The sequence below is a fragment of the Cucurbita moschata genome, unplaced genomic scaffold (genome assembly GCF_002738365.1).
Source record: "Cucurbita moschata cultivar Rifu unplaced genomic scaffold, Cmos_1.0 Cmo_Scf00095, whole genome shotgun sequence".
NCBI classification, from domain to species: domain Eukaryota; kingdom Viridiplantae; phylum Streptophyta; class Magnoliopsida; order Cucurbitales; family Cucurbitaceae; genus Cucurbita; species Cucurbita moschata.
Window position 1 is genome coordinate 32,745 of NW_019268611.1, and position 18,937 is coordinate 51,681.

Below are 18,937 nucleotides of genomic sequence, written 5' to 3' on the forward strand. Positions count from 1 at the left end.
TCAGGATAGATCATGATAGAGCAGTAGTATTAAATTTAATTAGTAGATATTAGGTGTTTTTAATGCAATTTGTTTTATGTTAAAAAATAATGTTATTTTAATTCTTGTTTTGAATTGAATAGGTAAGTTCATGACTTTATTTTAAAAGTATTTATTATGAATTTTCACATACATGATTAAAACATGCCTAGGGTGACGTCACTAATTAGCCTAAAAGAATCAGAAGCGTTACATTATCCTTCAACACTTCTATTCACTAGTCTTCAATGTCTTGTTAAGTCATTTCAATCCTTTATTCCTATCATTTCTTTGGAGAGAAGCCTTGAGGAATGGAAATTGGGGTGAAATCTTAGACTTCAATTGCACATTTTGCATATTGTATAAGTCATTTCCTTCTCTACTTCATTTCGTTGATGTTAAAAGATTATCACTGTGATTGCACATACGAACGTGTTTTGAGCTTTAAAGTGCATTCTTTTCAAAATTTTAGACCACTAATGAAGTCACCTGTGGATGATCTCCCCTAAATTTTAATTGTATCAATTCTCCACACTTTTTGGTAGAGTGAAGGGAGCTGTGGATGATCTCCCCTAAATTTTAATTGTATCAATTCTCCACACTTTTTGGTAGAGTGAAGGGAGCTAGAAAAATCTTGGCAGGGACCATTTCTAGGAGTAAACTCCACACTTTTTGGTAGAGTGAAGGGAGCTAGAAAAATCTTGGCAGGGACCATTTCTAGGAGTAAAATGATCACTTTTTGGTAGAGTGAAGGGAGCTAGAAAAATCTTGGCAGGGACCATTTCTAGGAGTAAAATGATCTAAAAATCATAGTTAATATTGGCAAAAGTAAATCTTGGCAGGGACCATTTCTAGGAGTAAAATGATCTAAAAATCATAGTTAATATTGGCAAAAGTAAAACGGGTGACGGACCATTTCTAGGAGTAAAATGATCTAAAAATCATAGTTAATATTGGCAAAAGTAAAACGGGTGACGGGAGAAATAGGATATAAGGGAATATTGTTGACAATATAAGAGAAAAAAAATAAGAAAAAAAATGAGAAATTTATTGTGTTAAGAGATGATGCTGGAATGATAGATGGATGGTTCTTGGAGTTGCTCAAATCTTAGAGATGCTCAAATAGCAAACAAAGCAGAGGAGAAGATGAATAGAAAAGCTCGAACAAAAGATGATCATCTAAGTTGCTAGTACCATGGAGATGCTCGAACAAACAAATGAAGATGAAGGGGAGAAGAAAGAAGAGAAGTTTGAATGAAAGGAAAAGAATGATGGAATTTGAACAATTTGTCCCTTTTTTGTGTTTTTTAGTCTTTTTGAACGGGCGCCCTACTCATATTATTAAAAGCTCTCATTGGCAAAGACAAAGAAGAGAAGGGTTGGGATCCCTTTATAAAATGTTATTATTAAAAGTTATTAAAAATGGTATTTGTTGTAGGGTTGGTTCTAGGTCTGGATCTGAGTGGTGACGGGCTAGTAGATGCGCAACGTCGATTGAGGTGAAGCTGCGCAAGGCTAGATTGAAGTTTGGGCATGCGATGACACGTGTTGGGCTAAGAGCGTATCCCTCAAGCCCTCATGCTCTCAGCATATGGATCGTTTTCTTGGAGTAAGGAGGCATCCTGGTAGGAAGTCCGACCGCTACATACGCCGCCATCCGTCTAGGATAGAAGCAAGTGGGTCATGGAAGGTTGGCTGCAGGCGTGTCTAAGGGCTAAAATACTAATGAGTTTGGATTTTTGAACCTGGCTTCAGATACGGGCCTATGGTTTGGGTTCTATTAACTTCTAAGGCCGAGGTTCGGTTTTAAGCTCAAATTTCGGCTAATTCAACGTTTTCCTTTGTGTTTTACATTTTCTTCTAAATTTTTGGACCTATTTCTAGTCGATTTTGGCTAAGCTTTAATTATTCTTGCATAGTAATTTCCTAGAACTATCGCCAACTTTTATATTTAGTTTTTTTTTTCATAATTATTGATATTTCTCTAAGCTCAAGATTGAAAATACAGTCAATGATTAGAGTAGACATGTCATAATTTTGATATTAAAGTTCTAATCCAAAGATCTAAATTCCTATAACATGTAGATTGTGCTCCATAGTCAATTTCTAATCTTAAATTAACATCACATTACCACATGCTCAATTCTTGAAATTTTATTTTCTAGTTTAAAACGTATGCTATTTGATATCATATCTAAAAAAATGCATGGGATTTACATAGTTGACGAAGAGGAAGGTTTGAGAACAAGACTTTACTGCATTTGGGTTCTTTCACGTCGATCTGTTCCCCCTTGTGTTGAAACATTGCTGCTCATGACCCCCACATGGTCGGTCAACTATTCTAAATCTTGCGACAAATAAATTTGTAATAAATGAAAATGTAGAATATTTGCATAAATATGAGAAATGCACAAATATTTATGGACATGACATCCTAAATTGATAAGCATTGAGAGATATTGATAGACTTCTAGACACTTTGATACTTATGTTAGCCAAATTTTTCTTTGTGACGAAATTTTGTGTATAAAGATTTTTTGCACGTCATAATCTACCTCTCAAGCCAGATGTTATCTCCTATTTTCCTTCTTCCCCATTTGCTTCCCCACTTCTTCACTAGACCCTGTTACTTCTATTTTTTCGATAACGTTGGGTGAAAAATATTTGTGGGTAAAGAAGATGGCCACTATATCTAACAAAGTCACTATAATGAATGTCTCATTCCCATCATAGAAGGAGGGCTTGAACCTCCATCCTTGTTGACACATTGCTTGGTGACTATCTCTGATATCATTGGCAAAAGTCCAAGCCCACTACTAGCAGACATTGTCCATTTTTCCCCATTACGTATTTTCATCAACTTCACAGTTTTAAAACACGTCTATTACGAAGAGGTTTATGCACCCTTATAAGGATTGTTTTATTCCTCTCTCCAACCGCTAGTAGATATTGTCTGTATTCGTCCATTATGTAGCTCTATCACCCTCACAGTATTAAAACGTATCTACTAGGGAGACGTTTACACACCCTTATAAGGAATGCTTCATTCTCCTCAAACCAATGAAGGATCTCAGTGGATAATATCTACTAGTGTTGGAGGGCTTGGGTTGAAAGTATCATTAGTTTACCAATGATAAGAACTTCAAAGATTTAAACTTTTCAAAGTTAAGTCATGGACGAAAAGTACCATCGTGGATATCAATTGAACTCACCAGAGTCATAAAGGTGTGAAAAATATGAATTTTAAAACTTCAAATTTTGAGAATATATCAAAGTTCCAGTTAGTTCTATTACACGCCACATCACAAAACGTAGTTGGTTGAAAAATTCTACTAGGGAGAAGAACAAACATCGTTGTAACTTATGCTTCATTCCCATCACTAGAAGAAGGGTGTGACAACCTCCGACCTTGTGGTTAACAGCCAACTGAGCTATTCCAGCCAATCATTTGTTACAATCCAATCCCACCTCTAATTGATATTGTCTGATTTCATTTGTTACGTATCGTTGTCAGCCTCACGATTTTAAACCGCATCTATTAAGGAAAGGTTTTCAGACCCTTGTAATAAATGTTTCTTTACCTCTCCGATCGACGTGTGATATACTTATAAAATCCTTTGGAGAGCCAACCCTTCTAAGGGTCAAGCGTCCTCAATGGCACATCGCCTGGTGACTAGCTCTGATATCATTTTAAAAGTCAAGCGCACTACTAGCAAACATTGTTCATTTTGGCCCATTAGGTATTGCCATCAGCCTCACCGTTTACACACCCATATAAGGAATGCTTCATAACCTCTCAAACCAATACGAGATTGCACAATAAACAGTTAGGATGGTCGAGTGGTCTAAGGCACCAGACTCAAGTTTTGGTCCTCATAAGAGGGCTTGGGTTGAAAGCATCATAAGTTTATCAAAAGATAAGAACTTCGTACCATGCTGGATATCAATTGAACTCACTTGAACTTTTAAAAGTGTCAAAACATGATTTTTAAAAATTAAAAAATTTTAAGAATACCTTGAAATTCGAGTTAGTTGTCTTAAATGACACGTCAAAAACCAAAGTTGATTTAAAATTTCTACTCGGGAGAAGCACCAACACTGTTATAATGTATGCTTCAATCCCATCACTAGAAGGAGGGTTTGAACCACCTTGTGGTTAACAACCACAGCTCTAATAACCTAAGCTATTCGAGCGAATCAGTTGTTACAATCCAAGCCCACCTCTAGCAGATATTGTCCATTTTTGCCCATTAGGTATTGTCATCGGCCTCACAGTTTTGAAACGCACCTATTAGGGAGAGGTTTTCGCACCCTTATTAGGATTGTCTCGTTCCTCTCTCTAATAGCTAGTAGATATTATCTATTTTAATCCGTTACGTATCGTCGTCAGCCTCACAGTTTTAAAACGCGTCTACTAGGGAGACGCTTACACACCCGTATACGGAATGCTAAATTCCCCTCTCAAACCAATCCTGGAATACATAATAAGCAGTTAAGATGGCCGAGTGGTCTAAGGTGCCAGACTCAAGTTTTGGTCCTCGTAAGAGGATAATATCTACTATGGCTTGGGTCGAAAGCATCATTATTTAGCTTGGGTCGAAAGCATCATTATTTATCAAAGGATAAGGAACTTAAATATCAATTGAACTCTTACACGCTACTTCACAAAGCAAACTTGATTGAAAAATTTAGGGAGAAGCACCAACACCATTATAAGGTATGCATCATTATTTTTATCAAATGATAAGAACTTAAATATTAATTGAACTCACCATTCGAGTTAGTTCTCTTACACGTTACGTCACAAAGCAAAGTTGATTGAAAAATTTAGGGAGAAGTTATTCCAGCCAATCATTTGTTACAATCCCAGATCACCATTAGTTGATATTGTCTACTTTCATTCGTTACGTCTCATTATCTCCCTCACGGTTTTAAACCGTATCTACTAGGGAGAGGTTTTCTGACCCTTATAAGAAATGTTTCTTCACCTCTTTAATCAATGTGGGATCTCACTATCGACCCCTTTTAATGGTCAAGTGTCCTCACTGGCACATCGTCTAGTGACAGCTTTGATATCATTTGTAAAAGTCCAAGCGTAATGCTAATAGACATTGTCCATTTTTGCCCATTAGGTATTGTCATCAGCCTCACAGTTTTAAAACGCGCCTATTAGGAAGAGGTTTTAGCACCCTTATTAGGATTGTTTCGTTCCTCTCTCCAACAGCTAGTAGATATTATCTATTTTAATCCGTTACGTATCGTCATCAGCCTCACAGTATTAAAACACGTCTACTAGGGAGACGTTTACACACCCATATACGGAATGATAAATTCCCTCTCAAACCAATCTTGGAACGCATAGTAAGGAGTTAGGATGCTCATGTGGTCTAAGACACCAGACTCAAGTTCTGGTCCTTGTAAGATGGTGTGGGTTAAAATCCCACTTTTGACATCTCATATTATTGTTAGGCAAAAAGCGAGCCAAAGTAGATAATATTTACTTAGGGTCAAAAGCTTAACAAACACAATTATAAGGTATGCTTCATTCTCATCACTAGAAAGAGGGCTTGAACCTCCAACATTGTGGTTAACAGCCACAAACTCTAACCAACTAAGCTATTCCAACAAACTCTAACCAATTAAGCTATTCCAACAAACTCTAACCAACTAAGCTATTCCAACCAATCATCTCTTATAATCCAANTCTAAGACACCAGACTCAAGTTCTGGTCCTTGTAAGATGGTGTGGGTTAAAATCCCACTTTTGACATCTCATATTATTGTTAGGCAAAAAGCGAGCCAAAGTAGATAATATTTACTTAGGGTCAAAAGCTTAACAAACCAACGTTGATTGAAAATTTGTACTAGAGAGAAGCACCTTGAAAATTTGTACTAGAGAGAAGCACCAAACACAATTATAAGGTATGCTTCATTCTCATCACTAGAAAGAGGGCTTGAACCTCCAACATTGTGGTTAACAGCCACAAACTCTAACCAACTAAGCTATTCCAACAAATTCTAACCAACTAAGCTATTCCAACAAACTCTAACCAATTAAGCTATTCCAACAAACTCTAACCAACTAAGCTATTCCAACCAATCATCTCTTATAATCCAAGACTAGTATTAGTTAATATTGTCTACTTTCCTTCTCGCACACTTTATTATGACCAACCGTTGGTTGATATTGTCTACTTTCGTTCCTTATGTATCATTTGTTGAATACCAACTCTCTGTGGGAACTCTCACACTTTAACACAACTCTATGTGGGAACTCTCACACTTTAACACAACTAAGTAGGGTGGAGGGTATTTACTTTGTGTTTCTTGGGACCATGAACTAGGTAGGGTGGAGGGTATTTACTTTGTGTTTCTTGGGACCATGAACTAAGTAGGGTGGAGGTTATTTACTTTGTGTTTCTTGGGACCATGAACTAAGTAGGGTGAAGGGTATTTACTGTTTCTTGGGACCATGAACTAAGTAGGGTGGAGGGTATTTACTTTGTGTTTCTTGGGACCAATGAACTAAGTAAAGTGGAGGGTATTTACTTTGTGTTTCTTGGGACCATGAACTAAATAGGGTGGAGGGTATTTAGTCAATCTATTCCTAAAATTTTCAACTTTTTCCCCTAAATCATTTTCCTAAATTTATTCCTAAAATTCCTAAATCATTTTCCTAAATTTATTCTTAAAATTCCTAAATCATTTTCCTAAATTTATTCCTAAAATCCTAAATCATTTTCTTAACATAAATATAGTCACTCATGCAATGGTTGGGCTTAACCCTATTAGGCTAATGATGATATTTTAACACTCCCGTCAGTACTAGTTCTCATTCGCTGCACCACAGCGAAAGCTCTCATGTGGGCAAGTATTCAGCTCTTTAGTAGACAAGTCTACTACTTCCACATGCTTTGTTTTGCCATGAAACATCGAATTTTCTACTAGACAAATCACAGATTGGTTGTTGCATTGAAGTGGTATCGAATAGTCAACTTTCTAGTGCCAATCTTTCATCAGAAGTTTCAGCCATGTACATTTTTGAGCTGCTCCCGCCGCTGCTCTGTACTCTGCTTCTCTAGTTGACAATGATACAGTTGGTTGTCTTTTGTTACACCAATAAATTGTTGTCGAACTGAGCTTGAACACATACCTGGTGCTTGATCTTCGAGTATCGTGATATCGATTGACATATCTCAAGGTCCATCGAGCCGCATTCAAATGAGGCTTCTTTAGACTTCACAGATACTGACTAAGGACTCCAACTTCATTTTCGAATCCATTTGTTTGGTTCATGTAGATCTCCTGGTCCAACTCTCTATGCAAGAAAATATTCTTCATATCCATTTGCCAAAATTTTCAATCTTTATTTACCGTAAGTACTGAAGGAACTTGTACAATAATGATCTTTGCCACTGGACTAAATGTTTCATCATAGTCTAGTCCATATTGTTGAGAGAACCTTGGATCTACAGTCTGAGTTTTGTATCTCACGATTGATCCATCCGGGGTATACTTTATTTTGTAAATCCACTTGCAAAAGATAGATTTAACATCTCTTGATCTTGACACTAGTTCCCAAGTTTGATTTTGCTCCAGGGCTATAATTTCTTCCTCCATCACTTTTTGCCAAACCGAGTTTTGTGACACATCCTTATATATCTCTTGCTTATTAACTTCGTCTTCTACAATAGTTGTGTTGGCATACTCTAGACATGGCTTTTGGATTATTTCTAATTGTCTTAGTTGTTGAGGTGCCCTTTGTTTTTCACTAGGTTCGCTTGGTTGAGTCACTTCTTGTTCACCAACACTAGCATCACTTGAATCTTTAGGCACATCAACACTTTAGCAAATGTGTACCGTTTGTTCCACCATCTTTTGTGGAAGAATCTCTTCAGTTTTCTCTCCCGTCAGAAGAATTTCTTCAATTTTCTCAAGGCCTGGTAATACTTCCTTCTCTAAGGGACACCCCTCTTCCATTGCACCACTTCGATTGTCAATCATGTGGTTTGTGTATCCTGAATCAATGATCCAATCATTCTCATAATCGATATGGTCTCCCATCATCGCCATGAGTTAAGCTCATCTTCTTCTATGGCATACAATACCTCTACATCCCATTCCTCCTCCATCTCCCTGTTGGAGGATGCCACATTGCTTTCGATAGATTTTTTCTTAGACCAACAATCTCTAGACATGTGGCCCTTCTTCCAGCAATTGTAGCGAATGCCTCCATATCTCTTCCCATGAGAGTTATTGTTATCATTCTTCTAAGCTCTCCCTGGTTGTACAGTTCCTTGGTGACTTCTTCTTTTGTCACCATTGTATCCACGTTTGGTAGACGACCTATTATTGCTCAAATTTTCACTTGTGTAGAGTGCTTCTTCTTCACCCTTCAATGTGATGCCTCCTATTTGTTTAGCTATGGTTTCTTGGCTGGCTAACAAATTTTTAAACTCTACAAGTGATGGTTAAGTGGATCATCCTTGTACAGCAATAATAAAGCTTCTCTATTCTGGTCGCAATCCGTGGATTATAATCCTCTTCATTCAAGATTCTACAATGGCAGACTTCGGGTCCAGTTCAGTAATTTCCCGATAGATCGACTTGACCTTGTGGAAGTACTGAGCAATCGTCATGTCACGTTGTGAAATTGACAACAACTCATTCTCCAGAAGTTGTAGCCTCGTATCGTTCTTCTTTGAGAACAACATCATAAACGTGTCCCATACTTCTTTTGGTGTCTTGTCATCCCAAATATGCTCTAACATCTCTTCTCCGATTGTGGTCGTCTAGCGGCATAGTTTCACACCCGCCAACGATCTCCCAAAGATCATGTCCTTGTAAATAGGACATCATGCATGTTGCCCACGTGTTGTAGTTGTTGTTGTTGAGTTTTTTTATCCTCCAATGATTTGGAAATCACCCATCGTGTTGGCTATACCTCAGTAATACTAAACAAGCTCTTTCGACACAAGACTTGTAGAGTCACAGACTACTCACGACACAAAATAAACTCACTCACTACTAATCTCAAGAAATTGTTTCTAATGTGGAAGATCAGGCAGAGTTGCAACCACAAAGCATACTAAGAATTCCAAGCGATCAGATAACCCACCACTAACTTGGCTCTGATACCAGATTGTTGAACACAACTCTCTATAGGAAACACTCGCACACTTTATTAAGATCAATCGAGAAGAGATTTACAAAACACTCTATAGACTACTACTTTGTATTGCTTGGGATTTATGAACTAAGTATGGTTCGAACAACGGTACAAAATAAAATAGAATAGAATAGAATAAATAATAATAAAATCGTAAATAATACCATCTCTCCACTAATACAACCAAACTTCTTCCACAACTGTCTCAACACCTCCTCCAATTGTCAAACAATTCTAAAAAAACAAAAAAAAAATGGTAAATTTCCATGAGAGAGATGTTGTTATTCTTGGAAAAGAAAAAAAAAATAAAACAGAATGAAAAAAAACGTCAGATTTGAGAAAAACGAAAATGGCCTTCACCCGTAGAAAATGAAAATGGCCTTCACCGGTAGGCGTAGATTTACGTGAAGAGTGGTGTGGTTGTAATGGTACACATTAAATCATTCCTTTTAGTTTATCCTAAATTTCATTCTAGGAAATCACAACCAATTATATCTAAAATCTTGACTTCACAATTATTTAGGTCAATAATTTTGTATGAATTATGGTAAATCATTAGCTAAATGATGATTAAATTAGAAACTAATACTATCTATGAATGTAAATCAAGAATAAAAAAATAATAATAATAAAGAAACAGGAAAGATTCGGAAAGAAAGATCCATTAGAATACAAGGAAGAAAAATACAGAGAATCCAAAATTGAAACAAGAAAACAAAAATGTAGAAACATGAAAGATTTGGGGAAGAAGAATCCATTAGAATATAGAGAATAAAAATAGGCAGGAGAAAGGCCTAACAAAATCAAAAGAAAAAAAAGGGAAAATACATAATACTATTAACAACAAAATAAAACAAAAAAAAAAATTAAGAGTAAAGAACTGATTAAAAATTGGCTAATAATAAATGTGAAAGATTTGGAAGTAAGAGAAAATATTTCTGAACACAAATTAAAAGATAAAGGGAGGTACATGTACACACAAAGAAAATGGAAGATCAGATTAAATATCAATAAGAAAATGAAAGATCATAAATATTAGACGGCAACAAAAAAATGAAAGATCAGAAATATCATAAGGCAACAAATATTAAAAGATAAGGAGAGTACATATAGAAAATGAAAGGTCAAATTAAATATCAAATGGCAAGAAAGCACGAAATACTGTCACTTCAAATAATTCCATCAAATTCTTAAGATGGTAATACTAGAAAATGAAATCTTAATAAAAATAGAGTGATATATATATATATATATTATATAGATGGATGTTATAACCGTTCCAAGACTTTACTCATGCAAAGTCTGTAATGCTCGCATGAAGTCTAGCACATGAACCATTGTAAGAGTTAGAAAGTTGAACGGGAAATTGATATCATGGATTCATATAGGTTGACTTGAATACAAAGGACAAAATCGAACTTTCATTAAGGATAAATTGATAACACTCGCCTAAGCTAATCAGGTAAGTGAACTTACTATAGGATAGGCTAAAAATTGTATAAATTATGATGATGTATGAACTGTGTCGGACGATGTCATATGATAGTATGTGATGATGTATGAGTTATGACGATGTATGATGTCGTATACTAGTATATGATGATGTACGAATGTATGATAATGTATGAGTTATGATGATATATGAGTTATGATGTTTGATGATGTGCATAGTATATATATATTTCGATGAATGACGTATTTGATATGCTTGATGCACTTTATGGCAATATGATGAGTATGATGATTGCGTGATGTTTTACCTTAATATGATGAGTATGATGATTGCATGATGTTTTACCTTAATATGATGATGTTTTCCATATTGAGCATGTTATATGATGATGAGTGCCATATTGCATCATGTCATTAGATCGACATAGGACACAACTCTAAGAGCATGAAAATGATATTAATATAAATATCCATGAGTATGTATTACCTAGATTAACAAAGAGATGAGACTAGAAGGTTGTGTCAGAAGAGACATTATGATGGATTTAGAGGGACCTCATGCATATTGTACAATCATAAGCATAGGGCTACTTCCTTTAGAGATGATGAGTGCGGATGCGCACAGTATGATGATGAGTGCGAATGTGCACGAGCATAAATGCACACAGATGAGGGTGTTCATGAGGTGCATGACACTATGGAGTTTCGCTGACCTCTGGACGTCGCTACAGATTAGCTTGACAAGAGGGACAAAAGGTGTGCGAGCGCCCTGGAGATTCACACTCACACGTGTGAATTGTGTGTAGGGAAGTACTACACATCCAATTTGTCGAGGCACCCCTTAAGATGATTAGAGATATGTCCTTAAATCATGATTGCATGTGTTTGCATTTGCATGGCCCCCTATAGTAGGTATTGCCATGAGTCTCACAATTTTAAAACGTGCCTATTAGGGAGAGGTTTTCGCACCATTATTAGGATTGTTTCGTTCCTCTCTCCAACAGCCAATAGATATTATCTACTTTAATCCGTTACGCATCGTTCCTCTCTCCAACAGTCAATAGATATTATCTACTTTAATCCGTTACGCATTGTCGTTCTCTCTAATCGATCTGGGATCTCACTATCAACTCCTTCTGAATGCCAAGAGTCTTCACTAGCAAATCACCTAGTAACTAGCTCTGATTTCATTTGTAAAAGTCCAAGCCCACTGCTAGCAGACATTGTTCATGATCTGGGATCTCACTATCAACTCCTTCTGAATGCCAAGAGTCCTCACTGGCACATCGCTTAGTAACTAGCTCTGATTTCATTTGTTGTGCCAAGTAACTAGCTCTGATTTCATTTGTAAAAGTCCAAGCCCACTGCTAGCAGACATTTTTCATGATCTGGGATCTCACTATCAACTACTTCTGAATGCCAAGAGTCCTCACTGGCACATCGCCTAGTAACTAGCTCTGATTTCATTTGTAAAACACCAAGCCCACTACTAACAGACATTGTTCATTCTTGCCTAGGAGGTATTGCCATGAGTCTCACAGTTTTAAAACGCGCCTATTAGGGAGAAGTTTTCGCACCCTTATTAAGATTGTTTCGTTCCTCTCTCCAACAGCCAGTAGATATTATCTATTTTAATCCGTTACGTATCGTCGTCAGCCTCACAATTTTAAAACGCGTCTACTTGGGAGACGTTTACACACCCGTATACGGAATGATAAATTCCCCTCCTAAAACAATCAAGGAATGCACAACTAGTAGTCAGGATGGTCGAGTGGTCTAAGGTGCAAGACTCAAGTTCTGGTCTTCGTAAGAGGGCGTGGGTTCAAATCCCACTTTTTGACATCCATCCATGTTATTTTGTTAGGCAAAACTCGTACCAAAGTGGATAATATCTACTACCTATCTACTACGGGCTTGTGTCGAACTTTTCAACGCTAAGAAATGGGACTCGTTCCTTGGTGGATATCAATTGTGTACTCTGCACTACTTTTTAAAAGTGTCAAAACATGATTGTTTAGTTAGTTCTCGTACACGAGACCATCACAAATCGATGTTGATTGAAAATTTAGACCAGGGTGGAGGAGAAGAACCAAACACAATTATAGGGCATGCTTCATTCACACATCGCTAGAAGGAGGGCTTGAACCTCCGACCTTGTGGTTAACAGCCACACGCTCTAACCAACTGAGCTATTCCAGCCAATCATTTGCTACAATCCAAGACCACCATTAGTTGATATTGTCTGCTTCCGTTCGTTACGTCTTGGTATCTCCCTCACGGTTTTAAACCGAATCTACTATGGATAGGTTTTCAGACCCTTGCAAGAAATGTTTCTTCACCTCTCTAATCGATGTGGGATCTCACTATCGACCCCCTTCTGAGTGCCAAGCGTCCTCACTGGCACATCGCCTAGTGACAAGCTCTGATTTCATTTGTAAAAGTCCAAGCCCACTACTACCAGACATTGTTCATCCTTGCCCAGTAGGTATTGCCATGAGCCTCACAGTTTTAAAACGCGCCTATTAGGGAGAGGTTTTCGCACCCTTATTAGGATTGTTTCGTTCCTCTCTCCAACAGCCAGTAGATATTATCTATTTTAATCCGTTACGTATCGTCGTCAGCCTCACAATTTTAAAACGCGTCTACTTGGGAGACGTTTACACACCCGTATACGGAATGATAAATTCCCCTCCTAAAACAATCAAGGAATGCACAACTAGTAGTCAGGATGGTCGAGTGGTCTAAGGTGCCAGACTCAAGTTCTGGTCTTCGTAAGAGGGCGTGGGTTCAAATCCCACTTTTGACATCCATCCATGTTATTTTGTTAGGCAAAACTCGTACCAAAGTGGATAATATCTACTACCGGGCTTGTGTCGAACTTTTCAACGCTAAGAAATGGAACTCGTTCCTTGGTGGATATCAATTGTGTACTCAGCACTACTTTTTAAAAGTGTCAAAACATGATTGTTTAGTTAGTTCTCGTACACGAGACCATCACAAATCGATGTTGATTGAAAATTTATACCAGGGAGGAGAAGCACCAAACACAATTATAAGGCATGCTTCATTCACACATCGCTAGAAGGAGGGCTTGAACCTCTGACCTTGTGGTTAAGAGCCACACACTCTAACCAACTAAGCTATTCCAGCCAATCATTCGCTATAATCCAAGACCACCATTAGTTGATATTGTCTGCTTCCGTTCGTTACGTCTTGGTATCTCCCTCACGGTTTTAAACCGAATCTACTATGGATAGGTTTTCAGACCCTTGCAAGAAATGTTTCTTCACCTCTCTAATCGATGTGGGATCTCACTATCGACCCCCTTCTGAGTGCCAAGCGTCCTCACTGGCACATCGCCTAGTGACAAGCTCTGATTTCATTTGTAAAAGTCCAAGCCCACTACTACCAGACATTGTTCATCCTTGCCCAGTAGGTATTGCCATGAGCCTCACAGTTTTAAAACGCGCCTATTAGGGAGAGGTTTTCGCACCCTTATTAGGATTGTTTCGTTCCTCTGTTCCTCTCTCCAACAGCCAGTAGATATTATCTATTTTAATTCGTTACGTATCGTCGTCAGCCTCACAGTTTTTAAACGCGTCTACTTGGGAGACGTTTACACACCCATATACGGAATTCGTTACGTATCGTCGTCAGCCTCACAGTTTTTAAACGCGTCTACTTGGGAGACGTTTACACACCCATATACGGAATGATAAATTCCCCTCCCAAACCAATCCAGGAATGCACAATTAGTAGTCAGGATGGCCGAGTGGTTTAAGGCGCCAGACTTAAGTTCTGGTCCTCGTAAGAGGGCGTGGGTTCAAATCCCACTTCTGACATCGATCCTTGTTTATTGTTAGGCAAAACTCGTGCCAAAGTGGATAATATCTACTAACAACCGTTATGGGATTGTGTTGAAATTTTCAACGCTAAGAAATGGAACTGGTTCCGTGGTGGATATCAATTGTGTACTAGTTCTCGAGACCATCACAAATCGAGTTTGATTGAAAATTTTTACCAGGGAGGAGAAGCATCAAACACAATTATAGGGCATGCTTCATTCTCACATCGCTAAAAGGAGGGCTTGAACCTCCAACCTTGTGATTAACAGCCACACGCTCTAACCAACTAAGCTATTCCAGCCAATCATTTGCTATAATCCAAGACCACCGTTAGTTGATATTTTATGCTTTCGTTTGTTACGTCTCGGTATCTCCCTCACGGTTTTAAACCGAATCTACTATGGATAGGTTTTCAGACCCTTGCAAGAAATGTTTCTTCACCTCTCTAATCGATGTGGGATCTCACTATCGACCCCTCGTGAGTGCCAAGAGTCCTCACTGGCACATCGCCTAGTGACTAGCTCTGAGTTCATTTGTAAAAGTCCAAGCCCACTGCCAGCAGACATTGTTCATCCTTGCCCAGTACGTATTGCCATGAGCCTCACAGTTTTAAAACGCGCCTATTAGGGAGAGGTTTTCGCACCCTTATTAGGATTGTTTCGTTCCTCTCTCCAACAACCAGTAGATATTATCTATTTTAATCTGTTACGTATCATCGTCAGCCTCACAATTTTAAAACGCGTCTACCTGGGAGACGTTTACACACCCATATACGGAATGATAAATTCCCCTCCCAAAACAATCAAGGAATGCACAATTAATTGTCAGGATGGTAGAGTGGTCTAAGGCGCTAAACTCAACTTTTTGGTCCTCGTAAGAGGGCGTGGGTTCAAATCCCACTTTTTACATCCATCCATGTTATTTTGTTAGGACAAACTCGTACTAAAGTGGATAATATCTACTACCGGGCTTGTGTCGAACTTTTCAACGCTAAGAAATGGAACTCGTTCCGTGGTGGATATCAATTGTGAACTCAGCACTACTTTTTAAAAGTGTCAAAATATGATTGTTTAATTAGTTCTCGTACACGAGACCATCACAAATCGATGTTGATTGAAAATTTATACTAGGGAGGAGAAGCACCAAACACAATTATAAGGCATGCTTCATTCACACATCGCTAGAAGGAAGACTTGAACCTCCAACCTTGTGGTTAACAGCCACACGCTCTAACCAACTAAGCTATTCCAGCCAATCATTTGCTACAATCCGAGACCACCGTTAGTTGATATTGTCTGCTTTCGTTCGTTACGTCTCGGTATCTCCCTCACGGTTTTAAACCGAATCTACTATGGATAGGTTTTCAAACCCTTGCAAGAAATGTTTCTTCACCTCTCTAATCGATGTGGGATCTCACTATCGACCCCTTCTGAGTACCAAGCGTCCTCACTGGCACATCGCCTAGTGACTAGCTCTGATTTCATTTGTAAAAGTCCAAGCCCACAACCAGCAGACATTGTTCATCCTTGCCCAGTAGGTATTACCATGAGTGTCACAGATTTAAAACGCGCCTATTAGGAAGAGGTTTTCGCACCCTTATTAGGATTGTTTCGTTCCTCTCTCCAACAGCTAGTAGATATTATCTATTTTAATCCATTACGTATCGTCGTCAGCCTCACAGTTTTTAAACGCGTCTACTTGGGAGATGTTTACACACCCATATATGGAATGATAAATTCCTCTCCCAAACCAATCTAGGAATGCACAATTAGTGGTCAGGATGGCTGAGTGGTCTAAGGCGACAGACTCAAGTTCTGGTCCACGTAAGAGGGCGTGGGTTCAAATCCCACTTCTAACATCCATCCATGTTTATTGTTAGGCAAAACTCGTGCCAAAGTGGATAATATCTACTAACAACTGTTACGGGATTGTGTTGTTCTCGTGAGACCTTCACAACACAATTATAAGGCATGCTTCATTGGCATGCTTCATTGACACATCGCTAGAAGGAGGGCTTGAACCTTTGACCTTGTGGGTTAACAGCCACACGCTCTAACCAACTAAGCTATTCCAGCCAATCATTTGTTACAATCCAAGACCACCGTTACTTGATATTGTCTTCTTTCGTTCGTTACGTCTCGGTATCTCCCTCACAATTTTAAACCGAATCTAGTATGGATAGGTTTTCAGACCCTTGCAAGAAATGTTTCTTCACCTCTCTAATCGATGTGGGATCTCACTATCGACCCCTTGTGAGTGCCAAGAGTCCTCACTGGCACATCGCCTAGTGACTAGCTCTGAGTTCATTTGTAAAAGTCCAAGCCCACTGCCAGCCATTGTTCATCCTTGCCCAGTACGTATTGCCCTGAGCCTCACAGTTTTAAAATGCGCCTATTAGGGAGAGGTTTTCGCACCATTATTAGGATTGTTTCGTTCCTCTCTCCAACAGCCAGTAGATATTATCTATTTTAATCCGTTACGTATCGTCGTCAGCCTCACAGTTTTAAAACGCGTCTACTTGGGAGACGTTTACACACCCATATACGGAATGATAAATTCCCCTCCCAAACCAATCTAGGAATGCACAATTAGTAGTCAGGATGGCCGAGTGGTCTAAGGCGCCAGACTCACGTTTTGGTTCTCGTAAGAGGGCGTGGGTTCAAATCCCACTTCTGATGACATCCATCCATGTTTATTGTTAGGCAAAACTCATTCCAGAGTTGATAATATCTACTAATACCGTGCCAAAGTGGATAGTATCTACTAACAACCGTTATGGGATTGTGTCGAAATTTTCTACGCTAAGAAATGGAACTGGTTTCGTGGTGGAAGCACTGCTTTTTAAAAGTGTCAAAACATGATTGTTTAGTTAGTTCTCGTACACGAGACCATCACAAATCGATGTTGATTGAAAATTTCTACCAGGGAGGATAAGAACCAAACACAATTATAAGGCATGCTTCATACACACATCGCTAAAAGGAGGGCTTGAACCTCCGACCTTGACAGGCTCTAACCAACTGAGCTATTCCAGCCACAATTATAAGGCATGCTTCATACACACATCGCTAAAAGGAGGGCTTGAACCTCCGACCTTGACAGGCTCTAACCAACTGAGCTATTCCAGCCAATCATTTGCTATAATCCAAGACCACCATTAGTTGATATTGTCTGCTTTCGTTCGTTACGTCTCGATATCTCCCTCACGGTTTTAAACCGAATCTACTATGGATAGGTTTTCAGACCCTTGCAAGAAATGTTTCTTCACCTCTCTAATCGATGTGGGATCTCACTATCGATCCCTTCTGAGTACCAAGCATCCTCGCTAGCACATCGCCTAGTGACTAGCTCTTATTTCATTTGTAAAATTCTAAACCCACTGCCAGTAGACATTGTTCATTCTTGCCCAGTAGTTATAAGGCTTGCTTCATACACACATCGCTAAAAGGAGAGCTTGAACCTCCGACCTTGACAGGCTCTAACCAACTGAGCTATTCCAGCCAATCATTTGCTATAATCCAAGACCACCATTAGTTGATATTGTCTGCTTTCGTTCGTTACGTCTCGATATCTCCCTCACGGTTTTAAACCGAATCTACTACGGATAGGTTTTCAGACCCTTGCAAGAAATGTTTCTTCACCTCTCTAATCGATGTGGGATCTCACTATCGATCCCTTCTGAGTGCCAAGCATCCTCACTAGCACATCGCCTAGTGGCTAGCTCTTATTTCATTTGTAAAATTCTAAACCCACTGCCAGTAGACATTGTTCATTCTTGCCCAGTAGGTATTGCCATGAGCCTCACAGTTTTAAAACGCGCCTAGCCTATTAGGGAGAGGTTTTCGAACCCTTATTAGGATTGTTTCGTTTCTCTCTCCAACAGCCAGTAGATATTATCTATTTTAATCCGTTACGTATCGTCGTCAGCCAAACAGTTTTAAAACGAGTCAGCCAAGTTCTGGTCCTCGTAAGAGGGCGTGGGTTCAAATTCCACTTCTAACATCCATCGATGTTTATTGGTTAGGCAAAACTCGTGGCAAAGTGGATAATATCTACTACCACTGTTATGGGCTCGTGTCTAACTTTTCAACGCTAAGAAAGGGAACTCGTTCCGTGGTGGATATCAATTGTGAACATTAAAAGCGTCAAAACATGATTGTTTTGTCAGTTCTCGTATATGAGACCCTCCCAAATCGATGTTGATTGAAAATTTGTACCAGGGAGAAGTACCAAACACAATTATAAGGCACGCTTCATTCACACATCGCTAGAAGGAGGGCTTGAACCTCCAACCTGGTGCAAACTGAGCTATTCCAGCCAATATTTTGTTACAATCCAAGACTACCGTTAGTTGATATTGTCTGCTTTCGTTCGTTACGTCTCGGTATCTCTCACGGTTTTAAACTGAATCTACTATGGATAGGTTTTCAGACCCTTGCAAGAAATGTTTCTT

At 38.8% G+C, this 18,937-nt stretch overlaps 9 non-coding genes across 9 annotated transcripts; 4 read left to right on the top strand and 5 right to left on the bottom strand.

Annotated features, from left to right (window-relative positions):
• Window positions 1–12,764: 12,764 nt before the first annotated feature.
• On the bottom strand, window positions 12,765–12,838 carry TRNAN-GUU. The gene has a single exon. It is a non-coding gene; the product is annotated as a tRNA-Asn (tRNA).
• A 523-nt stretch (window positions 12,839–13,361) lies between these two features.
• TRNAL-CAA lies at window positions 13,362–13,445 on the top strand. Its single transcript has one exon. It is a non-coding gene; the product is annotated as a tRNA-Leu (tRNA).
• A 270-nt stretch (window positions 13,446–13,715) lies between these two features.
• On the bottom strand, window positions 13,716–13,789 carry TRNAK-CUU. Its single transcript has one exon. It is a non-coding gene; the product is annotated as a tRNA-Lys (tRNA).
• Window positions 13,790–14,397: 608 nt separating this feature from the next.
• On the top strand, window positions 14,398–14,481 carry TRNAL-UAA. The gene has a single exon. It is a non-coding gene; the product is annotated as a tRNA-Leu (tRNA).
• A 230-nt stretch (window positions 14,482–14,711) lies between these two features.
• Window positions 14,712–14,785, bottom strand: TRNAN-GUU. The gene has a single exon. It is a non-coding gene; the product is annotated as a tRNA-Asn (tRNA).
• An 877-nt stretch (window positions 14,786–15,662) lies between these two features.
• TRNAN-GUU lies at window positions 15,663–15,736 on the bottom strand. The gene has a single exon. It is a non-coding gene; the product is annotated as a tRNA-Asn (tRNA).
• Window positions 15,737–16,258: 522 nt separating this feature from the next.
• TRNAL-CAA lies at window positions 16,259–16,342 on the top strand. The gene has a single exon. It is a non-coding gene; the product is annotated as a tRNA-Leu (tRNA).
• Window positions 16,343–16,484: 142 nt separating this feature from the next.
• TRNAN-GUU lies at window positions 16,485–16,559 on the bottom strand. The gene has a single exon. It is a non-coding gene; the product is annotated as a tRNA-Asn (tRNA).
• A 519-nt stretch (window positions 16,560–17,078) lies between these two features.
• On the top strand, window positions 17,079–17,162 carry TRNAV-CAC. The gene has a single exon. It is a non-coding gene; the product is annotated as a tRNA-Val (tRNA).
• The last annotated feature ends 1,775 nt before the right edge of the window (window positions 17,163–18,937 follow it).